Source organism: Pristiophorus japonicus, chromosome 5, assembly GCF_044704955.1.
Source record: "Pristiophorus japonicus isolate sPriJap1 chromosome 5, sPriJap1.hap1, whole genome shotgun sequence".
Classification (NCBI taxonomy): Eukaryota; Metazoa; Chordata; class Chondrichthyes; family Pristiophoridae; genus Pristiophorus; species Pristiophorus japonicus.
Window position 1 is genome coordinate 266,094,471 of NC_091981.1, and position 14,705 is coordinate 266,109,175.

The 14,705-nt window shown below is 44.2% G+C and overlaps 1 protein-coding gene across 2 annotated transcripts in view; it reads left to right on the forward strand.

Moving 5' to 3' along the window:
* The window catches only part of ptprn2 (protein tyrosine phosphatase receptor type N2), a 1,205,047-nt gene that overhangs the window by 489,216 nt on the left and 701,126 nt on the right, over positions 1-14,705 (forward strand). The gene's annotated exons all lie outside the window — the stretch shown is intronic.

The window sequence follows — 14,705 nt, forward strand, 5'->3', positions numbered from 1 at the left end:
TAAAGAGGCGTCACATAAGAGCCTTGCTGGAAAAAATTCAGGCATATGGTATAAAAGTAAACGCAGCAGCATGGAGAGAGATTTGTTTGACGAACAGAAAATAAACAGTTTGGATAAATGGGGTTTGCACAGATTGGCGGAGGGCTGGAAGTGATGTAATCTCGGGCTCAGTGCTAGGTACACTTTTAGATCTCAGTGTACATAGATGGTTTGGTCTTGGACATAGGGAGCACATTGTCGACACTTGCTGATCACACAGAAGGAGGAGGTTCAGCAAGGAGGACTGTAAAAGACTTCAGGAATATATAAACAGGCTCGTGGAATGTTTTACTACCTTAAAGATACAAGTTATTGTTGATAAATGGGCAGTCAGGTGGCAGATCCAATTTACAGTGGATAAGTGTGAGGTAATACATTTTGTGGGGATGTGATGGATTTAGAATTGGTGAGTAGGACACCAGAGCTGTTGAAAAGGGCTTTTGGGTCCTTAAAAAAAAAATGCATCAGACCCTAATTAGCATGCTTACATAGTGGCCGCTAATTTTAGGCATCCAGGAGCGCTGGATGCCGAAAATAAATCCTGATTCAAAATGGTAATGGAAAAATTCTGTCTACAAAACGGGGGTGGGAGATCGTGACTCAACTTTCAGTCCCTCAGCACTCATTCTTTGGCGGTAAACCAAATGTTCCCAACTTGAAAGTTTCCCTCTATGGTTCTATTTTAACATAAGTGCCCAAGGACACATTTGACTGCTTTCTTTCCCCACTCTCCACACATTTTAAAATTTCTTGCGGCTTACTAAGCTTGAAGGAAAGCATGGATGGGGCATGGCTGTTCTCCCACAGATCAGTGGGAGTAATAAGACGCCGTTACATGCCAGTGGCAGTGGCACATGCTGTCGTTTCCTTGCGCCCCAACCCCTCGTAAGAACACCGGAGTAGGTAGAAAAACACTTAGGATAGGCACTGGGGGATTGCATCAGGGGGAACAGTAGTTAATGGCAAGTGTAAAGAGAACAGGAACAATATCTTTATCAGTAATCTCATCCCCCTTATCTTAAGATGCTAACTCTTGCAGTTCAGTGCGTCTCTCTGGTATCTCATATCAATGACCATTCCTCTTGTGTTTGCGTAGACAATGCATGCCAGCAAGTTATTTGACCACAAGCTATACACCTGGAATCCGTTACCACCGTACCATGGAGCTATATTAGACAGGTATTCTGATGACACCCAGATCTAACTCCCCACCATCTCTCTTGATTTCCCCACTGTCTCTGTATTATCAGATTGCTTATCCAACATCCTGCATCCTCTCTTGGATGAGTCAAAATTTCCTCTGGTTAAATATCATGAAGATCCTCACCACCAACTCCATCCTTCTCCCTGACCACTGTCTCAGGATGAACCAGACTATACCCAGTTTAGTTTGACCCCCAAGCTGAGTTTCTGATCCTATATCCTCTCTATCGCAAAGACCGCACACTTTTTCCAGCTCTAACACAATCTGCGTCCCTCCCTACTTCAGCCCATCTGCTACTGAAACCCCCTAGTGTTCAAATTCCTCTGACCCTTGGAAGGAAGGGTGACCAAAAGCTTGGATGAAGAGTTGGGTTTTAAGAAGGGGAGGAAGGTAGAGAGGTGAAGGGGTGTAAGGATGGAATTGCAGAACGTGGGGTCGAAGCAGCTTAAGGTATGTCGTTCAATGGTGGGGGTAGGGTAGGCGTTGATGCAGAAGAGACCAGAATCAGAGAAATGGAGAGTCCGGGGGAGGAGCGAGGGTTGCAGTATTGGAGTAGGTTCCGAACATTGGACTCAATTTTCCCCAAAGCTGTTTTTTGTCGCACTTGAAGAGTTACACCAGTTTTTTGGGAGCCCAACTATGCCAAAAAAATATCAACCAACTTTCCCCGTTTGAATTGTTGATTTTGGCGCCACCTAGCCTGTCCTTAAGCTTTGGGGGTGGAGCCTAAGATCTGCACCAAAAAGATCGGGTTGCCACGGTAACCAGGGACACACTGTGGGCTGAGGCTGGAAAGTGACACATACAACACATTCTGTCCAGCTCACAGCAACCTGCACAAGCACATTGCACATTGCAGCAACTTACCAGCATTAAATTATTAAAGTGTTTATGACAAAGGTCTACTATCCCAGGCTGAAGGGCCTCCCCCCCCCCCCGCCCCCCCCCCCCCGGTACCCGCTCCTAACTCTGGCCAAAAGGCCTCTCCCACTCTCTTCCCCGCCTCTCTTTCCCACTCTCTCCCTCTCTGCTGCTGCTGTCCGAGCCCTGGAAGGACATCTGCTGCGTTGATTTCCTTACCGGCGCCGATTTTCTTAACAGCCCAGAAGGTTTTTCCACAGAGGTCACATACGCCGTCCTAAGAAAAATTGGTGTAAATCGGAGCTGGCCAAACTTGCTTAAATGGCCAGAATTAGCGCGGGTGGCAGGTATCGCCCCCAATGAGGTAAAATAAAACGTAACTAACTGAGTTACGCTGACGCACGATCTTTGGGAAAACATGGATTTTTTAATTTAGGTGAAAAAAAAGGGTGCAAATAACTGGGGAAAATTGAACCCAATGAGAGGGATGCCAGAGAGGGAATAAATCACATTTTAAATAAGAGGTTTAGTGACCTGGAGACCAGCACAGGTTGGTGAAGATCGCTGAGTGGGACCTGTTGCAGCAGAGTTTTGAATGAGGTGAAGCTTATAAAGTGTGGAGGATAGGAGTTAGATAAAGAGTAAGGAGCGGGAATCAGCACCGGCAGGGAAGGGAAGCCTTTCGACCAGAGTTAGGAGAAGGCACTGGGAGGGGGGAGGCCCTTCGGCCTGCGGCAGTAGCTGGCCAGGAAAGCCATAGACTAGCTGAGTGTGGAGGTGACTAAGGCATGGCTGAGGATTTCAGTGACAGATGGGCTGAGGTTGAGGCAAAGTTTAATCCCTACTCCAGATACTTGAGCACATAATTGCCCAGAAATTCCAGCCTCCCCAGGACCATACAAAGAAACACAGAAAATAGGTGCAGGAGTAGGCCATCCAGCCCTTCGAGCCTGCACCGCCATTCAATAAGATCATGGCTGATAATTCCTTCAGTACCCCGTTCCTGCTTTCTCTCCATACCCCTTGATCTCTTTAGCCGCCAGGGCCATATCTAACTCCCTCTTGAATATATCCAATGAACTGGCATCAACAACTCTCTGCGGTAGGGAATTCCACAGGTTAACAACTCTCTGAGTGAAGAAGTTCCTCCTCATCTCAGTCCTAAATGGCTAACCCCTTATTCTTAGACTGTGTCCCCTGGTTCTGGACTTCCTCAACATCGGGAACATTCTTCCTGCATCTAACCAGTCCAATCCCGTCAGAATTTTATGTTTCTATGAGATCCCCTCTCATCCTTCTAAACTCCAGTGAATACAGGCCCAGTCGATCCAGCCTCTCCTCGTATGTCAGTCCTGCCATCCCGGGAATCAGTCTGGTGAACCTCTGCTGCACTCACTCAATAGCAAGAACGTCCTTCCTCAGATTAGGAGACCAAAACTGAACACAATATTCCAGGTGGTGCCTCGCCAAGGCCCTGTACAACTGCAGTAAGACTTCCCTGCTCCTATACTCAAATCCCCTTGCTATGAAGGCCAACATACCATTTGCCTTCTTCACCGCCTGCTGTACCTGCATGCCAAGCTTCAATGACTGATGAACCATGACATCCAGGTCTTGCTGCACCTCATAAGAACATAATAAGAACATAAGAATTAGGAACAGGAGTCGGCCATCAAGCCCCTCGAGCCTGCTCCGCCATTCAAAAAGATCATGGCTGATCTGGCCATGGACTCAGATCCACTTACCCGCCCGCTCCCCATAACCCTTAATTCCCTTATTGTTTAAAAATCTATCTATCTGTGATTTGAATACATTCAATGAGCTAGCCTCAACTGCTTCCTTGGGCAGAGAATTCCACAGATTCACAACCCTCTGGGAGAAGAAATTCCTTCTCAACTCAGTTTTAAATTGGCTCTCCCGTATTTTGAGGCTGTGCCCCCTAGTTCTAGTCTCCCCGACCAGTGGAAACAACCTCTCTGCCTCTATCTTGTCTATCCCTTTCATTATTTTAAATGTTTCTATAAGATCACCCCTCATCCTTCTGAACTCCAACGAGTAAAGACCCAGTCTACTCAATCGATCATCAAAAGGTAACCCCCTCATCTCCGGAATCAGCCTCGTGAATCGTCTCTGTACCCCCTCCAAGGCTCGTATATCCTTCCTCAAGTAAGGTGACCAAACCTGCATGCAGTATTCCAGGTGCGGCCTCACCAATACCCTGTACAGTTGCAGCAGGACCTCCCTGCTTTTATACTCCATCCCTCTCGCAATGAAGGCCAACATTCCATTCGCCTTCCTGATTACCCGCTGCACCTGCAAACTAACTTTTTGGGATTCATGCACAAGGAATGGCGTACCATCTTGCCGTCCGGAGGAGGCGGGGGTCCCCGATGGAGGGCACTCTACGCAGGGGTCCTCCCACTATTCATCGGGGACTTGGCCTGGAGGGTGGTGCACGGAGCAGTGCCGTGCAACAAATATTTAAGCCGGTTCACGGACTCCCAGGCCGCCTGCAATTTCTGCGGTCTGGAAGAGTCCGTGTTCCATGTTTTTATGGAATGCACAAGGTTGCAGCCCCTGTTTTATTATTTGAAGGGGCTGCTCCTGAAATTCTGGCTGCACTTCAGTCCCACTCTCCTGATCTTTGGGCACCCTGTGCGGAGGGGAGCGGGTAGGTCCGAGGGCCTCCTCGTAGGACTGCTCCTGGGCACGGCCAAGGGTGCCATCAGCCGGTCCAGGCAGCGGGCGGTCGAGGGGGTCGTTCAACCTGACTGCCTGCCTCTCTTCCGCTCTTACATCCGGTCCAGGGTGTCCTTGGAGATGGAGCACGCGGTGTCCACCGGTACGCTCGCGGCCTTCCGCGAGAGGTGGGCACCGGAGGGACTGGAGTGCATCATCACGCCCGGCAACCAAATTTTAATTTGATTTTACGTTTTAAAGTTTAATTTGTTTTAATTGCCGGTGCTTTTAGTGTCCCCCTTCCCTTTATAGGGGGCACTGGGGAAAAATTGTGATTTTAGTGCCCAAAAAAAAACCAAAAAAAAGAAAAACACAAAAAAAAAGGAAAAAAAGGGCCTTGTAAATGTCTGGTGTGTCACCCAGTTCGGGTGGCACGGTTTAATGTTTTGTTTTACAGATAAACTCTAAAAGAGTTTCATGCACAAGGACCCCCAGGTCCCTCTGCACCGCAGCATGTTGTAATTTCTCCCCATTCAAATAATATTCCCTTTTACTGTTTTTTTTTTCCAAGGTGGATGACCTCACATTTTCCGACATTGTATTCCATCTGCCAAACCTTAGCCCATTCGCTTAACCTATCTAAATCTCTTTGCAGCCTCTCTGTGTCCTCTACACAACCCGCTTTCCCACTAATCTTTGTGTCATCTGCAAATTTTGTTACACTACACTCCGTCCCCTCTTCCAGGTCATCTATGTATATTGTAAACAGTTGTGGTCCCAGCACCGATCCCTGTGGCACACCACTAACCACCGATTTCCAACCTGAAAAGGACCCATTTATCCCGACTCTCTGCTTTCTGATAGCCAGCCAATTCTCGATCCATGCTAATACATTTCCTCTGACTCCGCGTACCTTTATCTTCTGCAGTAACCTTTTGTGTGGCACCTTATCGAATGCCTTTTGGAAATCTAAATACACCACATCCATCGGTACACCTCTATCCACCATGCTCGTTATATCCTCAAAGAATTCCAGTAAATTAGTTAAACATGATTTCCCCTTCATTAATCCATTTTGCGTCTACTTGATTGCACAATTCCTATCTAGATGTCCCGCTATTTCTTCCTTAATGATAGCTTCAAGCATTTTCCCCACTAGATGTTAAATTAACCGGCCTATAGTTACCTGCCTTTTGACTGCCCCCTTTTTTAAACAGAGGCGTTACATTAGCTGCTTTCCAATCCGCTGGTACCTCCCCAGAGTCCAGAGAATTTTGGTGGATTATAACGAATGCATCTGCTATAACTTCTGCCATCTCTTTTAATACCCTGGGATGCATTTCATCAAGACCAGGGGACTTGTCTACCTTTAGTCCCATTAGCCTGTCCAGCACTACCTCCCTAGTGATAGTGATTGTCTCAAGATCCTCCCTTCCCACATTCCCGTGACCAGCAATTTTTGGCATGGTTTTTGTGTCTTCCACTGTGAAGACCGAAGCAAAATAATTGTTTAAGGTCTCAGCCATTTCCACATTTCCCATTATTAAATCCCCCTTCTCATCTTCCCAACATTTACTTTAGTCACTCTCTTCCGTTTTATATATTGGTAAAAGCTTTTACTATCTGTTTTTATGTTTTGCGCAAGTTTACTTTCGTAATCTATCTTTTCTTTCTTTATTGCTTTCTTAGTCATTCTTTGCTGTCGTTTAAAATTTTCCCAATCTTCTAGTTTCCCACTAACCTTGGCCACCTTATACGCATTGGTTTTTAATTTGATACTCTCCTTTATTTCCTTGGTTATCCACAGCTGGTTATCCCTTCTCTTACCGCCCTTCTTTTTCACTGGAATATATTTTTGTTGAGCACTATGAAAGAGCTCCTTAAAAGTCCTCCACTATTCCTCAATTGTGCCACCGTTTAGTCTGTGTTCCCAGTCTACTTTAGCTAACTCTGTCCTCATCCCACTGTAGTCCCCTTTGTTTAAGCATAGTATGCTCGTTTGAGACACTAATTCCTCACCCTCACCCTTACAAATTCAACCATACTGTGATCACTCATTCCGAGAGGATCTTTTACGAGGAGATCGTTTATTATTCGTGTCTCATTACACAGGACCAGATCTAAGATAGCTTGCTCCCTTGTAGGTTCTGTAACATACTGTTCTAAGAAACAATCCCATATGCATTCTATGAATTCCTCCTCAAGGCTACCCCGTGCGATTTGATTTGACCAATCGATATGTAGGTTAAAATCCCCCATGATTACTGCCGTTCCTTTTTCACATACTTCTATTATTCCCTTGATTATTGTCCGCCCCACCGTGAAGTTATTATTTGGGGGCCTATAAACTACGCCCACCAGTGACTTTTACCCCTTACTATCTCTAATCTCCACCCACAATGATTCAACATTTTGTTCATTAGAGCCAATATCATCTCTCACAACTGCCCTGATATCATCCTTTATTAACAGAGCTACCCCACCTCCTTTCCCTTCTTGTCTATCCTTCCAAATTGTCAGATACGCCTGTATGTTTAATTCCCAGTCTTGGCCACCTTGCAACCACGTTTCTGTATTTGGCCACCAAATCATACCCATTTGTAATGATTTGTGCCATCAGCTCATTTACTTTATTTCGAATGCTACATGCTTTTAGGTAGAGTGTTTTAATACTAGTTTCTAAACCATGATTTTTAGTGTTGACCCCTCCTGCAGCCCCACTTACCCCAGTGCTACTCTGCTCTGTTGCCTCCCCTTTTCCTAATCTGCCGCCATGCAGATAATATTCTGCCTTCATGTTTTTGCCCCCAAAATGGATAACCTCACATTTATCCACATTATACTGCATCTGCCATGTATACGGAGTGTGTACGGATTCGGGAAGGCATTGCAAAATACGGTTTTCAGCGCAAAATGCGCATGCGCTAAAAACTGGCTTTTCTTGACAGATCATCCGCATATTTGGAGCGAGGATATTTGCATGGACAAAATTGCGGTATTTACCCATATCTTGCCCAGCAAATTTCCTCAAATCTCTTGCGCCTGGTAAAAACAGGCACATAGCCTGCTTTTACAGGCATAAGAGTTTAAAACACACTTAAAACATAAAAAATCAAATTAAAAAAACACATTTTATTTTAAAAAACCCTACCCACTACATTAAATTTATTTTAAACCATAATTTAAAAAAAAAAATTTTTTAACTCAAAAAAACATTTTTTCCCTAAGATATTTATTAACTTTAATTTCAATTAATTTTAATTATCTGAGGTGTATTTTTTATTTGGTGCTATTGTGTTTTTTTCTCAATTAGTAGCAATGAGAACTCGTAAATATGGAGTTCCCATTGCTCTTGATTGAGAATACTTTACCTGATTGGTTGAGCACTCACATGTGGCTGCATGGGAACCTGGAGGACGGGAGCGTGCTTCGCAGCGCGGGAAGAGAAGACCTCCTCACCGGAATTCCACGCTCCTCCGGGACCACCAGATACTTTCGGAAAAATTCTCCGGTCGGAGGCGTTCGTCCGAAAGAAGCCTCCGACAGGAATTTCAGGGTCACTTTAGTGCGGTATTGAGGGAGTGCTGCACTGTTACAGGTGCCACCTTTTGGATGACACTTTAAACTATAGATCAGAATGCCCCATCTGCCTACTCAGATAGATACACAACATCCCCAGGCTCTATTTGAAGAAATTCTCCTTACATCCAGGATTTATCCATCAAACAAAAGCAGATTATCTGGTCATTTATCTCATGACTTTTTGTGGGACCTTACTGTATGCAATGAGTTGCCTTGTTTGATTGTATTATGACAGTGACTACACTTCAAAAATATTTCCTTGGCTGTGAAGTACATTGAGTGATCGTGAGGATGTGAAAGGTACTCATCCAGCCCTACAACCCTCCCGAGATCTCTGCGGTGCTCCAATTCTGGCCTCTTGTGCGTCCCGACTCTTTCACCCACTATTGGTGGCCGTGCCTTCAACAGTCTTGGCCCCAAACTCTGGAATTCCCTCCCTAAAGCTCACCACCTGACTCTCCTCCTTTGCCGCTCCTTAAAACCTACCTCTTGGACCAAGCTTTTGGACACTTGTCCAAAAGTTTCCTTCCTTGGCTCGGTGTCAACTTTTGTCTGATTAGGCTCCTCTGAAGCGCCTTGGGAAGTTTTACTACGTTGAAGGTGCTATATAAATGCAAGTTGTTATATATAAATGCAAGTTTGTTCGTTCTTCCTTCCTCTCTCCCTGTCTCTCTCTCTCTCTCTCTCTATCACACACACAAACACAGTTTTCATTCTGACATATTCAGTTGTATTGTTCAGCTAAGGCTTGTTAATTATTCTCATGCTCTGCTAACTAGGATATAAGGTCTGTCGTGCCCTATTGCCTGGTATTCAGGCAAAGGTGTTGGTTGGGGCATTTATGTGCTGACACAGAAATCCACCGGTACAATAATTGAAAAGTTTAAAATATTTTTACAGAGCAAACATTTACAAATGAATTACAATCACAATTGAAAACACCAAGCATAGAATATTTCAGATACACACAATAAACGTAACTGCGGTAATCCCAGTTCACACATCAGCAGTGCCTCAAACAGTCAAATCCTATACAAAGCATTTAACAAAATCTGCTTTGTGAACAAAAAGCTGTTTGGCATAAACATGAAAGAAATTATAGCATTAAATATTTTAAAAGAAAATTAAGTCCCAAATGAGGAGCTTGATCAATCTTGATATTAAGTTTCTTTGGAAACAAAAAGGAATATAAAATAGTTCCAGTATCAGTTTATTCATTCTCTTTCACATGCCATGGGTAATCATCAGAAGCCAGGTCATCCCATGGGTTAAGTCTTTGGATGCCTGTCCCTTTGGGATTCAGCTATCATCCTATGCCTAACGTCTCCTTCTCATGCCCTACATAGTGTCCCCATGCTGCCTCTTGTCAGCTTTCTCTTTTATCGCACTTCTGTGACTGAAAGGCAAAACGTTTCTCAGCATGTGTTACTTTTTTGTTTCTAGCAAGAGCACCAACTCTTCTTGAACTGACAAATTTAGAAAAAGTTATGGAAAGGATTGCTGTGTCACTGAATGCGGTAACTGGTTTCCCACTGCCCCTGTTTTCATCTGATCACAAGCGCACATTGCACAAACCCTAGCAAAGTGTAAGGAAATATCAACTAAAGAGGCTCATCATTAACGAATCAATGATGATAACTAATCATGATCGTTGTCCAATGGTCCTCCATGACGAATCAAGGAGAAAAATCTATTGTTCTCTGTGACTCAGCACATAGGCAAGCCAAACACTCTGCCACTTCTATACAGTACATGATCGTACTTAATGCAGACGCTGGCCTATTGTGTTTTTCTTTTTCATCTGTTATATCTTCAGTCCACCTGGCCTTGAGAGCTAACTGTCAAGAGAAGAGATGGATGGCTTGGCCCCAGATCACCGTCAGTGCTGCCTTTAACTGAATACTAGGAGATGCAGGAACCCACCTGGGTGTGATTGTTCCTTTAACTTTCTGTTCCCTTACAGGGAGATGCTACACCCTCCACTTGGTGTTTCCCGACTCAACACCATTAGGATTGGGAATTGATGGGGTAGCGGTGATCGAACTTATGCCTCTCATTGTCTCTCCGAGTATTATTGTTGTGATGCTCAGTGCCATCTGCCCGTTCCCCCGCGAACTGTCAACTGAGAATCCCTCAGTGTCAATTGCCCCCGCCATAGGTGCAGAATCAGACATGTTCCAGAGTATATTCAATTGAGATATGAAAATTAAATCTACATAACAAACATCCCTGCACCCTGAATAATTGGCATTGAAGACACTTTTGTTCAGCAAATACAGCAAGCCTACAGCAGTAGTTTATGCGAGTAAAGTTTGTTACTGTGATGATACTCGAGATTTTTTGTGACTAGTGTGAGGGGGGGGTGTGGGGCAATGATGAGGGATGGCTGGAACATAAATGAATAGTGAATATGATCTGTTGAGTGTTTATCTTGAAAAGATACAGGTTTTATTTGGATCTCTGATCAAACTGCAGTGCTTCTGTTTTAGATTAATGGTGCCAGACTTTCTCTTTAACTTAAAAACCCATACTTGGCGAAGAGGAAAATAAATCCACTTCCAGCTCCACTACTGAAATAATGTGATGCAGCTTATCGAATGATACCGATGTAATCAGCTCACTGACCTTTGGAATGGTGAGCTGAGAGTCTGCACTGAGACTTGTCCATGTGCGATAAGAGTTCCCTCTGTCCTCTTTAAGCCATGTTCATTATTTCGCTCAGAAATTCAGGAGAAACTTATTTACCCAGAGAACGGTTAAGATGTGGAACTCACTACCCTAACGAGTAGTCGAGGCGAATAGCACAGATGCATTTAAGGGGCAGCTAGATAAGCACATGAGGGAGAAAGGAATAAAAGGATATGTTGATAGGGTTAGATGAAGTAGGATGGGAGGGGGCTCATGTGGCGTATAAACAATGGCATGGACCAGTTGGGCGAATGGCCTCTTTCTGTGCTATGCATTCTATTTCATTCTATTTAATTCTATGTAAAATACTCTGCTGAGCTATGCAGCTCTCCCTTTTCAAAAATTTATATTTTGAAGATGTACAATGATTATTTAATTATGAAACAGTCTGTTAATAAAATGGTTAGCTGAATCATATTATATTTTAAGTTGTGATGCTAACATTGTTATGAGCACTTGAAGGAGAACCCAGAAACCTTCATTGGGAGAGACACTCCCAGCATCTAGAAATCATTAAAAAAAACTCTACTCAGATCAAATCTGTCACGCTCAACCTTTTTGAATGACCCATTCCTAATTAAATGCACTTGCATCGCTCAAAATACTCAAATCGCTAATGTACTTTTGAAAGCTTGAGAAGTGTTTGTAAATCAGTACTCAAAGAGCTGAAATTGATGCTTGTCGTTGGCAGAGATTGTAGATAACTGTGTGGAAGTACGATTTAAAGTTGGTAAGACGTGGAGGGAGGAATTGTTCTGGCTGTAGCTGTTTGGATAATAAATGTAGTGAAATTGCCTGCACTTACTGTCTAAATGACAACATATGATTTGCAACTTTTTTTTGCACCTTAACCTAATGCCATTAGTCGATTAAACCAGCCAATGGAACATTAGGTGCAGCAAAGGTGCCTTTCTTAGCTTAAAATGCAATTTGCCTGCAGCAAATAGGTGTTGAAATACCTGAGCAAAAATCCCCCCCCGCCCCCACCACCCCAAAGTAAATAACATTTCCAAATCAAAGAAGGTTGCAGAAAACTGTAGACAGTGGCTCAATGAGTGCAATAGAGTGAGAAGGGTAAAAGTGGCTTGTGGTAAACGTCAGTGCAGCACTTTACCACCTAGTAAACAACAGAGAATGCCCGCTCAGTCCCGTGATTCTGGTAAGTTACTTTCTTCACCATTCACTGTTCTAAAGTATAAATCGAATTTAATTTATGAAAATAAATGTATCCAATAGTAGGTATGATCTCTGTTGTGAGTTTTTAATGATACTCTCTTTCCCCCCAAAAAAATCAATGATACAGAACCCTAGGCTATGTGTTAATAACTCATTACCTTCATATCTGCACAGTTGATTCATCCAGAACTGAAATAATGTTTGGTACTTCAGAAGTAGCCATGTTTAAGAAACAGGGGTGGAAACCATAAGCACATGGTGCTGAGCAGGAGGTGGAGATCATAAGGGCCATGAGCTGAAGAGGGATGAACACCATCGGTACCATGGGTGAAGAAAGGGGTGGCGACCAGACCACATGGGCTGAGGACCCCAAAAGTACTAATGCATGGTAGATGCAGTATAATGTGGATAAGTATGAGGTTATCCACTTTGGTGGCAAAAACAGGAAGGCAGATTATTATCTGAATGGTGACAGATTAGTAAAAGGGGAGGTGCAACGAGACCTGGGTGTTATGGTACATCAGTCATTGAAAGTAGGCATGCAGGTACAGTAGGCAGTAAAGAAAGCAAATGGCATGTTGGCCTTCATAGCGAGAGGATTTGAGTATAGGAGCAGGGAGGTCTTGCTGCAGTTGTACAGGGCCTTGGTGAGACCACACCTTTTGAGTATTGTGTGCAATTTTGGTCTCCTAATCTGAAGAAGGACATTCTTGCTTTTGAGGGAGAGCAGCGAACGTTCACCAGACTGGTTCCGGGGATGGCAGGACTGACATATGAAGAAAGAGTGGATGGACTAGGCTTATATTCACTGGAATTTAGAAGAATCAGAGGGGATCTCATGGAAGCATATAAAATTCTGTCGGGATTGGACAGGTTAGATGCAGGAAGAATGTTCCCGATGTTGAGGAAGTCCAGAACTAGGGGTCACAGTCTAAGGATAAGGGGTAAGCCATATAGGACCAAGATTAGGAGAAACTTTTTCACCCAGAGAATTGTGAACCTGTGGAATTCTCTACCACAGAAAGTTGTTGAGTCCAGTTCGTTGGATATATTCAAAAGGGAGTTTGATGTGGCCCTTACGGTTAAAGGGATCAAGGGGTATGGAGAGCAAACAGGAATGGGGTACTGAAGTTGCATGATCAGCCATGATCATGTTGAATGGTGGTGCAGGCTCGAAGGGCCGAATGGCCTGCTCCTGCACCTATTTGCTATGTACCATGGGTTAGAGAAGGGATGGAGATCAGAGAACCATAGGCTGATGAAGGATGGACATTATAAGCACGATACACCAAGGGGGGTGGGGGGGGAGCCCATAAGCCCTGTGGCCTGAGAAGTGGATGGACATCAAAAGAGCCATGCGTTGATGAGGTGTGGAGATATTGAGCACCATGGATTGAGGTGGAGATGGAACCATGCTATTTTCTGAGAAGGGGATAGACACCAGGAGCTCCGTGGGCTGAAGAAGGGGCGGAAGCCAGGAGAACCTGTGGGCTGTGAAGGAGATACATGGACTGAAAAAGGGATGGACAACATGAATACCAGGGAGTAAGTCAGAAATGGAGACTACGGGAACCATGGAATGAGGAGGGAGTGGGCACCACAAACATTGGGACTGACATCTAATGTTTGGGGAGCATGACAGAGTTGATAAAAGAGAACAACATGTACAGGCAACATCTCACTTTCAGGGGCCCCCACAGAACCACCATGCAAAATTGAAGATGCTGTCCTTGTTGGCAGCTGATAGAGGGAGGGATATATCAGGCACTGGGTAAGGAGCTGGCCAGTGAACATATGACCCCTCACCTTGAAAAGTGGGAAATGAGTTCCCTGTAGGCTCCAAGATCACAAAACATGCATGTGATGCTGTGTAGACTGGCTCTCACCAGTTGTGCAGGTACAACTAATCCTTGTTTCATCACAAATAGGTTATCTGGACATGGGCTAGTCAAGCAGGTGGGCTTTTGCATCAATCTGCTGGCTACGCTAGTTGTCATCTATCACCCTCTTCCACACAGCTCAGTGATATTTCCAGTTTATTATTCTTTGAAATAAAAATAGAAAATGCTGGGAATACACAGTAGGTCAGTCAGCATCTTTTTAAAACAAAGGCAGGTTATGAGGTTTTGCGGGTGTCCCCTTCATTGGACCTTCTTTGAACCATCTGACAGCGAACCTGGTGGGATTGTTGGGACAGATTCAGGTGACTGATGTGCTACTCCACACACAAGTTTGCATTTGTGGAGATGCCTCCACCCAAAGGATTGATTCAAGCAGTGTTAAGTTTTGCTCAAGTAATCAGTAGTTAATTACGCTTTTTATGCAATATGTAAAGATATAAATATTATATATTTGCTTTTGCTATCAGGACAGTTTTAACAATTCTTTCTCAGGACCTCAAAACTGTGGAACTCTACAATTCCCTTAGTGCTCCTTCTGCAATTCGCAGACTATAATGAAGTCCTGCACTTTGGAC